Source organism: Setaria italica, chromosome V (genome assembly GCF_000263155.2).
Source record: "Setaria italica strain Yugu1 chromosome V, Setaria_italica_v2.0, whole genome shotgun sequence".
NCBI lineage: Eukaryota > Viridiplantae > Streptophyta > Magnoliopsida > Poales > Poaceae > Setaria > Setaria italica.
Genome location: NC_028454.1, coordinates 17,530,346 through 17,546,497, shown reverse-complemented (window position 1 = coordinate 17,546,497; position 16,152 = coordinate 17,530,346). Strand labels below are relative to the sequence as shown.

Below are 16,152 nucleotides of genomic sequence, written 5' to 3'. Positions count from 1 at the left end.
AGAATAGTTGAAGGCACCAGAAGTCTTAAGCACGAAGCAACTCCAGAACCTCTCCCGCGACTATAAACGGAGATACTGGGTGAAGCATTGGAGGCACCAGATAACCACAGCATCACCAAGAAGCGCCACACCACCGCAGAAAGATCACTAAAGACCTCCACCCACACTCCACTCATACTCCATGAAGACATCCACCACCTCGGAAGTGCTCTGAGGAAAAGATTAGCCACCATATTTAGAATCACCCACTACCGTTGTATTACTCCACCACCTCTGTACCACTACTAAGAATAAAGGGAGGCCGTCGGAGCTCGTCCCTCGGTTTGTAAGATAATCAAGGTTTGTGCTAAGTGCTTGGGGTTTCCTGAAAGGGAAAGCCGCATGTAAGCTTGTCCCGTGGAAATGGATTAAGCTGTCCTGGTAGCATCCCTGCCTTCCTTTAAGCTCGTTCGTATGGGGCGATGTCTCGACGCTAGGGACCCTAGAGGAGAAACCTCTGCGTGTGTCGTTCTCGTGTTAGCCCTGGTAGCGGCGTTTGAGGAGAACCCTGTGTGCGCAGAGAAGTGTTCCCTTCGGGTGGAACTACCTGGGGAGACGGTAGAGCCTGAGTCCTATGTGAGCGTGGCTGGGGGCGGTGAGGGTGCAGACCGGGCTGGCCTGGTTCTGAAACGAGCCAGCAAGGCATGCGGTGAGTACCGAGTAGGACTGTCACAAGCATAGCAGCACGTCCGGCTGAATTCTTTCGGTCTCGCCAACCCGCAAAGATCCTGAGAATCGATATAATCAAAGAATATACCTAATCACGCACCCGCGCGTGACATATCCTCTGAAAGCGACCCCGAATAGTAGCTCAATAGTGCTCAATAGTGAGTGAATAGCGCCGCCACATTTCCATCCACCCTGAGGTGCTCCACCCACTCCCTGGTGAGTGCTCAGGCACTATTCATATTCCCATTTTGATTAGTGAGCTGAATTTAAATAGTACCACGAATTTGAATAGTGTTCGCCAAATTTGAATAGTGCTGTGAATAGTAACTCGAAATTTGAAATTCGAATTTTTTCAAAGTCGCTCGTTTTCTCACCCTCGTGTTTAATTTTCCGCGCATGTATATATATATATATATATATATATATATATATATATATATATATATATATATAAAAGGGCAATTATATTGGTGTTGTCTAATAGCCGGTCTTATGCATTGACACGTAATGATGAGACGACTTAACAAACAACTTGTACAATAAGTTGTCTTTTTAAGTTGTCTTATAGTAATTCTATTCCCTTGATTTTTACATAGAAAAAAAGGAAATATTATTAGTTGCATGCAACCACAACTCGTACAATGGTAGAGTAGTCATCTCGTAGTCCTAGAATCTATCCTATGAGGCGGTTGTTTCGCGAAATAACGACCTCTTTCTCTCTCATCACCCTCTCTCCTCCGTGTCAGCAAAAATTCTACGTGGCATTATATGAGACAACCTATAAAACTGCTGAGGTGTAGTAATGCCCTCCCTTCCCTTCCTTCCTGTCCAGTTTTCGCTCGCCGAGACGGTCAACCGAGGCACCGAGCTGTCCCCTCCGTCCGTTCTTATTGCTTTTTTTTTCCCGCCCGCATTGATGATTTTTTGTTTCCGCATGCTGTTTTTGTTTCTTTCTGCCCGCAACAGAGGTCATCGCACGCCCCTTTTTTTGTTGTCGCTCCACGTTGTTGTTTTAAGAAAAAAGTAAAGTATGTCATCTAAAAATCTGAGGTGTTTATGACCAGCCAAGCAATTGATGAAGCTACAATTAGATATGAAAATGTGCAAAATGAAAATTTTATGACTTGTGATTCATCTCGAATTTAATCACAAAAATTGAGTACAACTTGATATTCCATTAACCGTGTATAAACTGTCTACATGATCACGTTTATAAAACTAGTACATTTGCTTTTTCATTGACTATTTTGTACACTCTGCTACTTCATTTTTCTCAGGAACCCACATCAAGATGGCCCTCCGGTTCTGCTGATCTGTGCCATTCTCAGTTCGCTGGACTGACTGGTATCACTATCAACCATCGCTGATACTTCCTCAAATGCTGCAGACACTGAGCCAAAAAAAAGAGAGAAGGAAAATCACTAAAAGAATCTGGACTCTATGGCAACAGCAATCATATAAACAAGAATCTTGAAAATCTTCACCCTTGAATGGCCATGGATCAATGGCAAGCACGATCAGCAAGAGTACTCCAACGCAGCTGTGGACAGCATGGCAGGCGTCAGTGACAAAGATACTGCCATGATCAGCAGAGGAGGATGCATTGCTACCTTGTGATTCCTAGCTATTATAATCTGATTGAAAAGAAAAAACAGTGTTGGCCATGATAATCTGAAGCATTAGCAGAAGACGAGCTGAAAATACGCTATCATGCCATATAGCTCTAGCAAATCAGTGGCATTCTTGTGGATACAAAGTTATAAGCTCATGTTGGCTTTACCATGCAATTAAGCAAATGATGTGATACAATCACACATGCATGTGTTTTTGGCAGAAAAATGAGCAAAGATACGTTAGGTATAAGGTTATTACAATAAATTATTCATTGGCAACCCATGGAGTAATATAGGAACCTTTGAACATTGAAATTGAATACTATTCTTATTATGATAGTAAACTCGTATGTCATATACTAAGCCTTTTATGATCAAGATTTGAGATTAAGCCACTGTCGTGAATCACTATTGGGATCACTTGTATACTTTTGCTAGTAATTATAACTTTTGGAGTTTACACAACATTGTTTGTGATCAGACTATAGTTTCAGGAAGTATTCAATAATAACCTTATACCATCACGAGATACCAGAGGTAGCTAAGGAATCATGAACATAATTTATGAGAAGCAATTTCATGAACACATATTTATAAAGCTAGATCAAAAAACACAAGGTTCAGTTGTATTCATTATAGATAATATTTAAATGCATATATTGTTTTCTGGAAATAAAAGATTGGCGCTTCTAGTTCATCATCAAGCTTTTGTCTGCCTCTAGTAGCATATTTTCTTATTAGCCCCTTGAATTCAAAATTAGCGAAAAATGATAAATCCTGTAAACAAATGACAGGACCATAGAGGTGCATCACACCAGGTGGCAAATTTCTTTCACTGAATGAACTTGGCATTGATCTGAATGGAGAATTCTACTTTGAGTGATCGTATGGAAGATGTAACATCCTAATAGAAGAGCATTCTGAATCTAATGTTCACACGCTCCTCCAAGAATTAATTGCAAATCTGATGACACATTCTAATTAGCGTATCTTTTGTACTGAGCTCATACTTTGCAACCATGTGAAAAAAAAGGATTTAGTTCAATCGGTGGGTTGGGTTGCCAGCCATGATAAGCTGCTGCAACCACGCCAACCACTGGCATTGGATGCATCACATGGTGTGGTCGCTATCGAGGGCTTTGCATCATATGGCTTTTTCAGCAGCTTGACTGAGCTCATGCAGTCCAGCTGCAACTGTAGTTGAATGCAAAAAAAAAAAGAGAGAAACAGCCCGTTTAAATATGCAATATAGATCAATAGCTTCTTTTGGCCAATATAGATCACAAAATTATAACAATTATGCATCTGAACTTTCTGGGTAAGGGTAGCTTCTTAGCAAACAAATCTGAACAAAGATGAGTGAAACAAATCTGAACAAATCTCTACAGGCTCATACTCTATCGTCAGGCAAGAATAAATAGACCTACGACAGAACCCCGCATCAACAAAAGACATTATATTTGTACAGTAAAATAGACATGTGCAGGTCAAGTAAGTTTCAATGTTTCATTGACAGCGGCTCAAGTGGCCATATGACCGCATTGAAGTTACCATTCAGACAAAGTATAACAAAAACTGCTGACGATGGGCTATTCTGCCACATAAAGGAGATTCAGGCAAAAAAATGACAGAAAATGTCAAAGAAGGTTTGATCCAAAAGGCATTTCAACACATTTCACGGTTAAATGTACACAGGTCAAGGAAAACATAAGTGCACATATAGGTTGTATCACTTGTATCACCAAACAAATTCTCCATTGAACCGCACATATATATGAAGTTCAAATCTTAGGATCGAGCTGCAACAAAGACGAACAGGGGAAGGGGAATGAGCAGTCCAGCGATCCCACCAGTGTCTCCGATGACAGGACGCCCAATGAGGAGATAGTAGCAGGCAGCTGCCGGGCCTGCCTTTAGCCGAATCATAAAAGCCATGACTATTTATGACTGACAAGCTAGGTCAGAAATAATGCCATCTATGGACATAAACATTTTGAATCTATGCAACCTATAGCATGAGGGGAATTTTCCTAGTCGTAAATAATGATGTACATGAAAGCATAAATAGTATGTTAGTATGTGTGTGTACTCAAAATCATGGAGATTTTCTATTTGCAAATAGATAAATGCATTTTTGTTTGGACAGAGGGTGGGATGGCATAAAATATGAATATTTTACAATTAGCCATGACTAGAATGATCCTGGCAAAAAAATTAGCATCGTATACTCAACTTTGCAGTGCCTAATCAAATCCTGTTGACCAGGTGCAGGTTTAGTGCTATGCAACTAAGCCACAAAATATGCAATGCAAGCCTGGCCATCAGCCACAAAGATTTGTGAACCCAAGTTGATTTGACAAATCAATAAAGTGTAACATTTTGAACAAAATATTAATGGGAGGTTCAGGGGCAAGGCAAGACCCTGTAAGTCAGACACTATGTTACTATAGTTTACTATGATGTGAATATCATGACACACATTTGACAATTCCCATATATCTTAATACGGGCAATCCACGGGCACCAAGAAAATCAAAACAAGTAGTGAATGGGGGACAAACTTACACAACAGAAGACTTCAGTGAGGACGAATATGAACAAAATAGCAGGCTGAAGGGATGATGAGCGAGCTGCCTGCCATGGAGGAGATTATCGGCAAGGGCTAACATAAGGCTTCCACTGGTTTTTATTGCTAGGAACTATGGTTTGCATCGGGTTATCTGCAAGGTTTGCAACATATAAGAATTATGCCAAATCTCACAAGAATATTGGGGAACTATGGTATGCATCGGGTTATCTGCAAGGTTTGCGAGGAACAATGGTTTGCATTGGACATGGCTCAGCCATCTGGGTCACGCCGTCACTAGCAGCGAATGGAAGATGGGAGAGAACGGGGGACGGGCGGGTGGGCTCACCGACGACGAACAATGGCGGAATCGGCAGCAGCTGGTGGTCAAATACCAAACTGTGGCAGCTCTGTTCTTCACGCGATGGGTCCTTCCAATGGCTAATTGAATACAACATCTTACGGACCAGTACAAACACAATTCGTTGTAGAGGCTCACCGGCGGCATCGTTTGTCGAGGGGAACCTAGCGCCGGCGGGCTATTGCGGCGTCCGGTGCGGCGTCGGTTGTGCCAGCGGAAACCTAGCGCCGGGGCGGCAGGGGTCGACGTGAGGCGGTGAGGCGGCGAGGCGAGGGGAAAGGCAAGGGGCGGCGCGACGTCAATGCGGAGGACAGGGGCGGCGCCGAGTCGGCGGTGGCAACTGAAATGGCCGTATGGGTGGAGGTCATGACCCATGATCTATTCCGGACGTGGGATCAAACGGGCCGGGGAAAAAAGCCGTAGAAAAGATTTGGCGACAGGGCAGAAAGGTACGAGCCTGGTCCGGCGGGTGGGCTCATTCCGTACCAGGGTACCATATAGTATTAATATATATATATATATATATATATATATTATTTCGGTACCGAGCCCCCCACAACCCAGCGCGCGCCTCCCTCCCGCTGTCCCGCCTGCGCCCGCTTCTCCCTGCCGGTCCGATTTTTTCAAGTCTACTAGCATGCGGCGCTCGCCGCTCGTGGCTGCCCCTGCCTCTATCGTCGCGCTCATCGCTCGCAGCCACCCCCGCTGCCGTCGTCGGGCTCGTCGCTTGCGGCCGCTGTTGTCCTTCTGCTGCTGCTGTCACCTTGCCGTCGTCATGTTGCCGCTCGCGCGCAGCCGCCACTGCTGCTATCAACATGGACGCACGGCCGCCGCTCCTGCTATCAGCATGCGCGCATGGCAGCTAGTTGTTAATGCTAATTTACTCTCTTCCCAGTAGTTCAGCACCATTCAATTTTGTTTATTCCCATCTTCAAATATGAAAGTTTCAAATCCAACCTATGTTACCCACAAAATCTCAGAAAATTGAAGTCTGTACTAGCACGCATCCGGTTTTTGCGAGATGACCATCAGAAATTGAAAATTTCGGATGGTTTTTTGTGCACACTGGAGTTTGGGGGTGTCGGTCAAATAAAACCAGATTTTGATGGAGGCAAAATAGTTTCTTTACGTTTTGAGTGGAATAGGCATTTGGTAAGGAGTAATCCATGGTACCGGTATTTGCGTCGGTAGACTTTTCCAAGCAGAATCAAGCAAAAACCAAATAAATTTACAATTGAGAGACACCGATAAAAATCAGTTTTGTAACGGTACAAATTAATTTATCTTTACATAAAGAACCATGATTGCAAAAAGTGCCATATGAGAAATAAAAACTTAGATCGAATACAATGATTTTTTGACCAAGTACAATATGCTATTTCAATGATCATATTCAAACGGTGCACACGGTTTTGTCCATGAAAACTCATTACACTCTGCTATTTCATTGATCCTGTTTTTACAATTTGGGGAACTACAATAAACAAAAAGAAAAATCAACAGACGTAGCCAATCAACCATCCCGTGTGCAGGTAACCAGCATGCATATTACAATCTGCAAAAGAGCTAAGCATTATTAGTATATGCAGGTTAAAGACAGCTGATGATGGCTCTGGACCTCTGGCAATGAGCTCCATGATCTTCATGGAAGCTTAGACTGTAAACTGACATAATCCAGCTCATTCATCCGCTCCATGCACATACAGCAGGTTCAGTCCATTTAGATGCAAAGCTAAAAGGCCTCGACTAAAGAAATACATATGGAGCGTGTCACAATTTAGCTTCTTGATCTTTCTCTGCTTTATAGATTGCTTTCACTTTTAACTGACACAGCCTAACATATCAGCACATTAAATTATTCTGAACTTTCTGCTGGCACTGCCACATGATGTTAATTATAGGTGTCAACAAGCATAGAAAGATAACACCTAGTGGGATTTCCTGTTCTTAGTTCTGAAAGCATCTTTCAGTCATCCATTTTCAGGACCTACAGAGCTGCACCCAGGTAATTTGACTAGTCCTTTTTCCTGCATCCATCTTTGGATAGCTAGAGATTTTTCCCACATCCCATATGAGGTATACAAGTTTGATATCAGCCCATACAAATCTGGTCTTTCAGGATGAAGCACCATCATTCTCTTGAAAGCTTCTTCTCCAAACTGTAACCTTGAATGGAGCCCACATCCATGGAGAAAAGCTCCCCAAACACTAACATCTGCTTGCATTGGCATCTATGGAATGATTTACCCATAACTAGGTCACCCAGACAAACAGAAGCTGACAGAGCATTCACCACAGAGGTGGCATCAGGTGAAGCGCCCTGCAGCCTCATCTGTTTAAATAGCATCAGAGCATCATCGTCCATACTATTCTCAGCATAGCCTGCAATCATCGAATTCCACGTGACAACATCCTTGTTCAAAATTCTTCCAAATATCCTGTTGGCCTCTAACACTGCTTGACACTTTGCATACATGTCAACTAATGCACAAAGGCAAATTAAGTCAAAGTTAAAAGAGATAGAAGAAAATATTTCGATTCTAGATACAATGCAAGCATGTTTGCATCGACTTACATTCACACCAGCATTGTGTATGGTCTCCATATTCTCAAAGCTCCCCTAGAGAAACGTATATGCACAGGATCAGAAAATGTCAGACAGCTGTAACAAAAAAATTTCATCAGTTGAAGAACAAGAAGCAAGTGTGAAGTGCTTCTCGTCAGTCAGGATGCTCAAGCAGGCCGTGCCGTTCTTCTCGTAGGCTTGCGCTATCTCGACCTGTCTAGAATTTTGCAGAATCGCATTGGTCACTCACACACACAGTCAATCTTCGATTCAGAGATTGCAGGGCGCAGCTATATCCAAATCCAAGAAAGAAGTCTCAGCCCATGAGTACAACTAACCGGGTTGAAGTGGTCCCTGAGGAGTCCCCTGGTGGGCGACGCCTTCTTCACCTCGGTGATGAGCGCGGGGAGCCCTCCGTTGCGGCGCGCCGCCGGCCGCGGCTAAGTCCCTGAGTGGCAGCGCGCGCTGCGCAGACTCGGCCACCCTGTGGAGCGGCGCCCGGGCCTTCCGCTGTGAGACCTCGACCTCCTTGTCCCAGACGACCTGCTCGAGGACGTCCGGCGGGATGGCCCTGTCGGCGCTGACGCCCTCGGACAGGTAGCTCGGGCGGCAGCGGCGGCGGACCCGGATGCCCTGCGCGGCGGCGATGGCGTTGATGGACTTGCCGCTCTCCCACTACACCACCTCCGCACAGTTAAACATCTCCGGCGGGCAGCTCCGACGTGCGGAGACGGCGACGACAACGGAACGGGGGAAGGGGGGAGATGGAACCGAACGGACGTCGTGCGCCCACGATCTAATCGGTTCCAGGGTCAAATAACCGGAGAAAAAGGAAACGCGGAGGAAAATAAAACCGAGGATGCGGTCGGACGTGGTTTGAGGGATGGGCTCGGGTACAGAACAGCTTATTCCGTACCCAGGTTATCATATAGTATTATCTTATATATATATATATATATATATATATATATATATATATATATATATGTGTGTGTGTGTGTGAGTATACCAGAAAGAGATATATTCTTTCAAATTAACAGATCATCAGTCTGTCACATATGAGCACCTAATCAAGGATCTAGTAAAGCATAGCAATGAGGGCCTTACCCTATGAAAATTACAGGTAGTGCCAAATGTTCCCTTTTCTGCTGTGGAGTTGTTGTTCGTCACTACAAGTGAGTGCCACTGTTAAATTTCAGAAAAGGGGCAGTTTGCTCGGTTGATGCATTCTGTGTGATCTTCTGAGAAACATTGCGCATGCGCTTTTGGATGATTCCAGAAAACAAGCTATGTGTTAAGTTGCTTTTATCCCGCAGGCAGCACTGTGCACCTTGGTACCTGAATCTGTTGGTGGGTCATGTTAAATATGTTAGGTCTCGCATCATTAAAGAGTGAAGTATTCTAAAATCAAGGGGACTAATCCAGTGACATGTACAGGTCTGAGTACTTCAGTGGGAGCATATTTGTTGTGCGTGAGATGGAGCTACTGTCATCACAAATCAGAGCTAACGGTGGTGTGGCCCAATAACATAAGTTTTCATTTGGTTAAGCTACACTTAATCTGGCTCAATCCCAACTACATTGTGCGTAAAGAAGAAAAAGTATAATTTACCTAAGACAAGTGTATGATATTCTAACACATTATATAAAAAATTTATAATCATACAAAGACATCACAACAAACCAAGTTTTGTAACACTTTGTGTCTCAATTAAGCAGAACTTGTTATGGAACCTCTGGAATTTAAATCTTTTTATCATTTCTGACAAAATAAAAAATACTTATATGTTTCTCAAACTCATTTTTATCTCAAATTCAAAACTTTTCATAAACACAAAGTTACACAACTTGACATTTATATTATTTTTAGATTTATTTTTGATTTTCTAATAATGTTTAGTAATTTTTGTATTTACTTCAAGTTATTAAATATTTTAGTGAAGATAGAATTTGAGCGTAGTTGGTTATTGCACTTATAAATACTTTAGGAAAAACAATTAAAAACCCAAGCTTCACTTACTCTCTTGGGCCCCACGTTGGACCTGCTGGGTATAGGCCTAATGTGTGTCTAATCGAACTATCCAACTTTGGTATCTATCTGGATTATTCAACCGGATATCAGGTCGACAACTAATATTGCCATTCGTATCCAATGTACCAAAAAAAATGGATATCCAAAAGATAGATCTAAATAATAAGTATTTAACACTTCTCAGTCAGTCTGGGGGTGGGAAAATATCCACACCATTTAAACCCCTATTCTTGTGCACAACACTAACTCAGTAATGTAATACTAACAAAGTGTTTTCAGTCAACTTTATAGCTTCGGTTGCATCTTAGTTGCTGGAAACTGTTAAAAAATTTGGAGAAATCAAGCTTTTCTTAGCTGAGTAGCGAGGGTTAATTATGTGATCATGCTATCACTACTGGAAACAGTCGCTTTGCCGTGTGCCCAGCAAAGCCCAAAAAACACTTGGTAAAGGGTTTGCCAAGGCAAAAGACTCGGCAAACATTTCTCGGCAAAGACTTTGCCAAGTGCTAAACCGACTCTCGGCAAAAAAAAGTGGGCACTTGGCAAACATATCCTCTTTGCCGAGTGTCAAAGCCCTTTACACTTTGCCGAGTGTAACACTTGGCAAAGCTGCCACTTTGCCGAGTGTCACAGCCCAGACACTCCGCAAAGATGCCTCTTTGCCGAGTGTAACACTCGGCAAAGCTGCCACATAGATTGAAAAAAAAAACAAAAACAAAGGCATTCAGCAAAGATGATTCTTTGCCGAGTGTAACACTCGGCGAAGCTGCCACATAGATTGAAAAAAAACAAAAACAAAGGCATTCAACATAGCTAAAACAACAAATTTGTGTGCTGAACTGCTAATGCACAATAATCATGTTGAGTGAACATTTCAATAAGCAAAGGAAATTGATCATGTCCAAACAATATGTATGATCTGTAGTTACAGATTTAGTCCCATCCAAGGAAGGCAATGGCAGCAACAAAAGGATCACATAGTCCTTGGCAGCAAGGACAGATAGATCAGAGAAACTATTTATTCCATCAACTCAAAATGGTTGGACCAATCAAGGAAAAAAAACAAGTTTACTGCTGCAACTCATATTAGCATGAAATTAGGGGGTGTTTGGTAACACCTCCTAAACTTTAGTACCTGTCACATCGGATGTTTGGATACTAATTAGGAGTATTAAATATAGTCTAATTATAAAACTAATTACACAGATAGAGTCTAATTCGCGAGACGAATCTATTAAATCTAATTAGTCCATGATTTGACAATGTGGTGCTACAGTAACTAGTTGCTAATGATGGATTAATTAGGCTTAATAGATTCGTCTCGCGAATTAGTATAGGGGTTCTGCAGTTAGTTTTATAATTAGCTCATGTTTAATCCTCCTAATTAGTGTTCGAACATCCGATGTGACCCTCCTAAAGTTTAGTACCTCGTATCCAAACACCCCCTTAATCTAAGGCTGGCATTTCTAATAAACAAGAACCCACCTTTTCACTGCTGCAACTCATATTGGCATTCTGCCACCAATTGCTCTGCTGGTGGCTCTTTTCCAAAATCAGCATACATTGCCTGCAATTGAAAAAGGCACCAAAATGAGGATGCATGCTATGGACAATGTGAAAATATTGACATGTGAAAATATTGACTGAACCATTCATGCTATGGACAAGTTACTAAATCAGCTCCAATGGAGTATATTGTCACCACCAGGATGTAGAATTTATTATTGCAGAAATGAATATCTCCAGGTAGAAATAAATCTGCTCATAAAAGTAATCTAACAGTGCCTATGTCGACATAATCAGACATACATCATATGATCCAACTACAATATTTGTATTGTAAGATAATTTGCTAGAAATAAAACTGATCAGATAGTACTGACAAGGTCTTTTATTTTGAAGGTAAACTGACAACAACAGTTGAAAAGAAGACATGGTAAACATAAAGTAAGTCTATCTCAACGTAGCAGATTTACTACATTCTTTAGGAAGTCAACCACAATAAGACATGAATATCCCCATTAACATAAAGTAAGTCTATCTCAACGTAGCAGATTTACTACATTCTTTAGGAAGTCAACCACAATTCTTGTTTTTTAAGATGGACAGTATAGTGCATAGATCACAAGTTAAAGCTTAGAACCTTGAATAAATAGCATCTCTATTTTAATGCCTCAGATGGCAAAATGGTATTGTAAAGAATGCAGTCGAGCATTCAATTTAGGAGCACAAAAATTCTTTCAAACATAGTTAACTTCCTCTATAGATGGCAAAAGCAACTCAAATCTGAAATTGAATGGGATTGGCTACGTACAAAGCAGACTGAACATGGAGATGTTTCACTACTGCATTCTTTAGGAAGCCAACCACAATAGTTTGTTTTTAGATGGACAGTTGGACACAAAGGAAATTATTTATGAAGTCTTTCCCGACTGAAATTAACTTTCCTATACCTCCATCGAAAGAAAATTCAGTTTATAATCCTATAAGCAAAATGAAGTTCAGATGTTGGGAGCTGAAAAGGTAGCATATAACAAAGTCTACAGACTACTATCTTGGCCCATTCCAAAATTAATTGATCTACACCTAGCTTGCATGACCCCAATACATGTGTTTAACGCAAGTAAGGGCCTGTTTGGATACAGGCTCATAAAGTTTAGTACCTATCACATCGAATGTTTGGATACTAATTAGGAGTATTAAATATAGTCTAATTATAAAACTAATTACACAGATGGAATCTAATTCGCGAGACGAATCTATTAAGCCTAATTAGTCCATGATTTGACAATGTGGTGCTACAGTAACCATTTGCTAATGATGGATTAATTAGGCTTAATAGATTCGTCTCGCGAATTAGTATAGGGGTTCTGCAGTTAGTTTTATAATTAGCTCATGTTTAGTTCTCCTAATTAGCGTCCGAACATCCGATGTGACCCCTCTTAAAGTTTAGTAACTCGCATCCAAACACTTCCTAAGATGCTACAGGGAACTACCTGTCCTGATCAGCAGCCTCTGCCCCACCATCACTACCACCATTGTCATCTCCAGGCTCTTTGCCAGTGAATAGCTTAGCAATATTTTTGTTAGGGGACAGGTGAGACCACACAAGGCAGTGTATATGGGGAAGCATGGGTGGACCCACAGGGTATGCCAGGTGGGCCCCGGCGTACCCTGTAGTTTGGGCCAGCGCCCTGGCGCTCTGCCGCCTGCGCCGCCTCCGCGCAGAAGGCCTCCGCCCTCTGCTCGTCCGTCAAAGATCTGAACAGCACCCTGTATGCCGGAAGAAACTACAAATGAATAGGGAAGAGAACTCTGGTTGTGGTTTACCGATGCGAGGTTGAATCGAAAGCCTCGATCAAATTAGTTGGTTTTCTGCAGCCCCGATCAAAAAAACATCAACCGATGTAAGGTTGAATCGAAAGCCTCCGTCGGGCTTCGTCACCGCCTCCGCCTGCGTCGCGGCGGCGTTCCAAGACGCGCAGCAGACCTGCCCGCAGGACAAGGGCGCCGCGGTCTACAGCGACACGTGCGTCCTCCGACTTCGCCGGCATCCGGTTAATACTCTTGATGCGTTCTTCTCCGTTAATACTCTTGTAATTAAATTAAATAATGATGTATGTGTTGACGCCAGATTTCGACACGAGCAAAATCGGCGTTAGAAGAGGAAGAAATTAGGAGATGCGGCGAGATACAAGGGCGACGATTGGAAATCGGCCGATTGGCTGCTGTCAAGGATCGGTTGGTTGGTGCTACAGTCAAGGATCGGTTGATTGGTGCTACAGTCAAGGATCGGCCAATTGATGCTACAGTCGAGGATCAGCCGATTGATCCTTGGAGTTCCGCCTCGCCCGACCCCTGAGGTTTGGGATCGGACGCGCCCGACTTTCCAAGGGAGGATCTCCACCTCGCCCGACCCCTGAGGTTTGTGATCGGACGCACCCGACCCTCCAAGGGAGTATCTCCGCCTCGCCCGACCCCTGAGGTTTGGGATCGGACGTGCCCGACCCTCCAAAGGAGGATCTCCGCCTCGTCCGACCTTAGTTTCTAGGGTCGGAGTGAGTCTGAGCCCTCGACATGTGGGTCCTGATCGGTTACCCCTTGCCAAAGAGGTGATCGGCCGATTAGGAGGTTGGAATAGTTGGGCCAATGTGGGCTTAAAAAGGATTATGAAGATGAAGAGGGAATCAGCCCATGAAGCGCGTGATGATCGACCTAGTACGAATCGTACTTGTAAATATTCGTTTTCTGTTTAAATTTAGGGATAGAGTTCTAGTCGGATAAGAAGTCGTTTGTACGGGGCTATAAATAGCCACGCTTGTAGATCTGTAATCATCATCAAACTCAATACAACAAACTACTATTTCCTCGTACTTACTTTCAAGCAGGCGACTTCGCCAACACTTTTTTCCCCTTTTTCACGAGTTCGTACGGGTTGGCGGGGTTGCATCAACTTGACCTCCGGCCGATCTTGTAAGTTCCGCTTATCGAGTAAGTTCTAAGCTTTAACTTCGAGCACATCGTTGTCGTTTCATTTAGATTTATTAATCAGTTATCGATATTTACTAGAATTCTAGGTTTTACCTGTTGTTCTAGTTTTATCACCAATTATCCAGCTAGGAATCGGTAATTTCGGCTTTCATCTATACTTCTCTATCTAATCTATTTATTTTAGCCGATTAGATTTGTTCCTAGTGTTGCTACTGTAGCGTTGTTTAGATTACTCTAGCAGTTTTCTTTATAAACGTTGCCTGGTAATCGGTTGCATCATAGCCGATTTCTTTATTATGGCAAATCGGCCAATTCGCTGATAAGCTTTCTCGAGATCGGACTCTTAGCCGATCGCAACCTCTGGGAACTGACACGTTTCTTTCCTTGCCAATCAACACGTCAGATTGGCTGGCACGCCACGCGAACCGCACCAGGGCGATCACCCAAACAGGAGCTAAGCAGATTCTCCCGGGTCGTGTGTCCGACGCTGGGAATTCGATCAGCCGATTTCTAGAGCCAACACACTTTTGGCACGCCCGATGGGACCAATACAACCGCCACCATGTCGAAAGCTGCTGAAGTCTCCGAAGATAATGTCATCGAAGTGACAGAGGCAGATCTCAGGGACGACCAGAGGGAAGAACTAGAGAGGCAGACGGCATACTACCAGAAGATATGTCTGCAGTCCTTCAGTCGCACCAGGAGCGGGGAGACTATCAAAAAGGCTCCATTTCCAACTCCCCGCCAGATCACAATCACCGAGGACTCGGACAAGATGTCCGAGATGGTTCAGCAATCCGTTTATCAAGCTTTCATCGATCAATCCCCGGTGCTTTCTAATACGGTATACAATGCCGTCATCAGCTCCTTGGCTAGCGGTGTATCTCAAGGGTACCAGGGGCCGGCATATGCTCCGCCGATTACGGCTCCGAACAAGAATATACCTTATTCGGCTTCTTAGCCGACCCAAATTCCGGTTGGGGTTTCTAGCGCTTCCTCATCATCGATCCCTATGGGGTTTAATGGCATGCAACACCTCCAGCCATGTCCCATTCAGTTGTCCTCCGTGCAGTTTCCTCCGTTTAATCCAGCGCCTTGGGGAGCACCATCAGTGACGGCCGTCCAGGATCAACCGGCCAACCATGGAAGTCCCCAACTCCAGGCGTCTTTCCAGGCGGCCGCTCGACCAACCATGCCGTAGTACCAGCCTGTCGCACCAGAGATGAGCAGAGCAGTAGAATCAACGGAAGTACTCCGGGGCGTCGCACCGCTCGTACTATATGACGAAACAAGTGGCTCATTCAAACAGCCGACCCTGACTACGCAGCCGGCTATGACACATCAAACGCCACACGCTTTCACTCAACATCAAGTCATCCTGCCGCCAATATACCAGCACGTACCAGTTCCTCAGCCGACGGTTTACCAGCAACAGCCGGACTGGTCGGCACGTATAGCAGAGATGATTCAGGAACAATTCGGCTTGAAACCGAAGTTGCAGACCTACACATACAGGACACCATACCCGCCTACATATGACTTACTGCCGTTTCCCCATCGGTATAAAGTTCCTGATTTCACCATGTTTTCGGGGCTGGACGACACCTCAACCGTGGAGCACGTGAACATATTCATCATCCAATGCGGGGAAGCGGCGGCGCAGGATGCTCTACGGGTGCGCCTTTTCTCGTCATCCCTGTCTGGGTCGGCCTTCCAGTGGTTCACCACCTTACCGCTCAACTCGATAATTACATGAGCCGATCTGGAAAGGCAATTTCATAAATACTTCTACGCCGGAATACATGAAATGAAGTT

At 43.7% G+C, this 16,152-nt stretch overlaps 2 long non-coding RNA genes across 2 annotated transcripts; both read right to left on the bottom strand.

The window, feature by feature from the left end:
* Positions 1-1,841: 1,841 nt before the first annotated feature.
* Positions 1,842-5,613, bottom strand: LOC111257303. Its single transcript, XR_002677734.1, has 3 exons — positions 5,237-5,613; positions 2,193-5,041; positions 1,842-2,098 (listed from the first exon to the last, which is right to left on the bottom strand). It is a non-coding gene; the product is annotated as an uncharacterized LOC111257303 (long non-coding RNA).
* A 956-nt stretch (positions 5,614-6,569) lies between these two features.
* Positions 6,570-8,643, bottom strand: LOC101768685. The gene is made up of 2 exons (XR_215211.2): positions 7,824-8,643; positions 6,570-7,729 (listed from the first exon to the last, which is right to left on the bottom strand). It is a non-coding gene; the product is annotated as an uncharacterized LOC101768685 (long non-coding RNA).
* Positions 8,644-16,152: the final 7,509 nt, after the last annotated feature.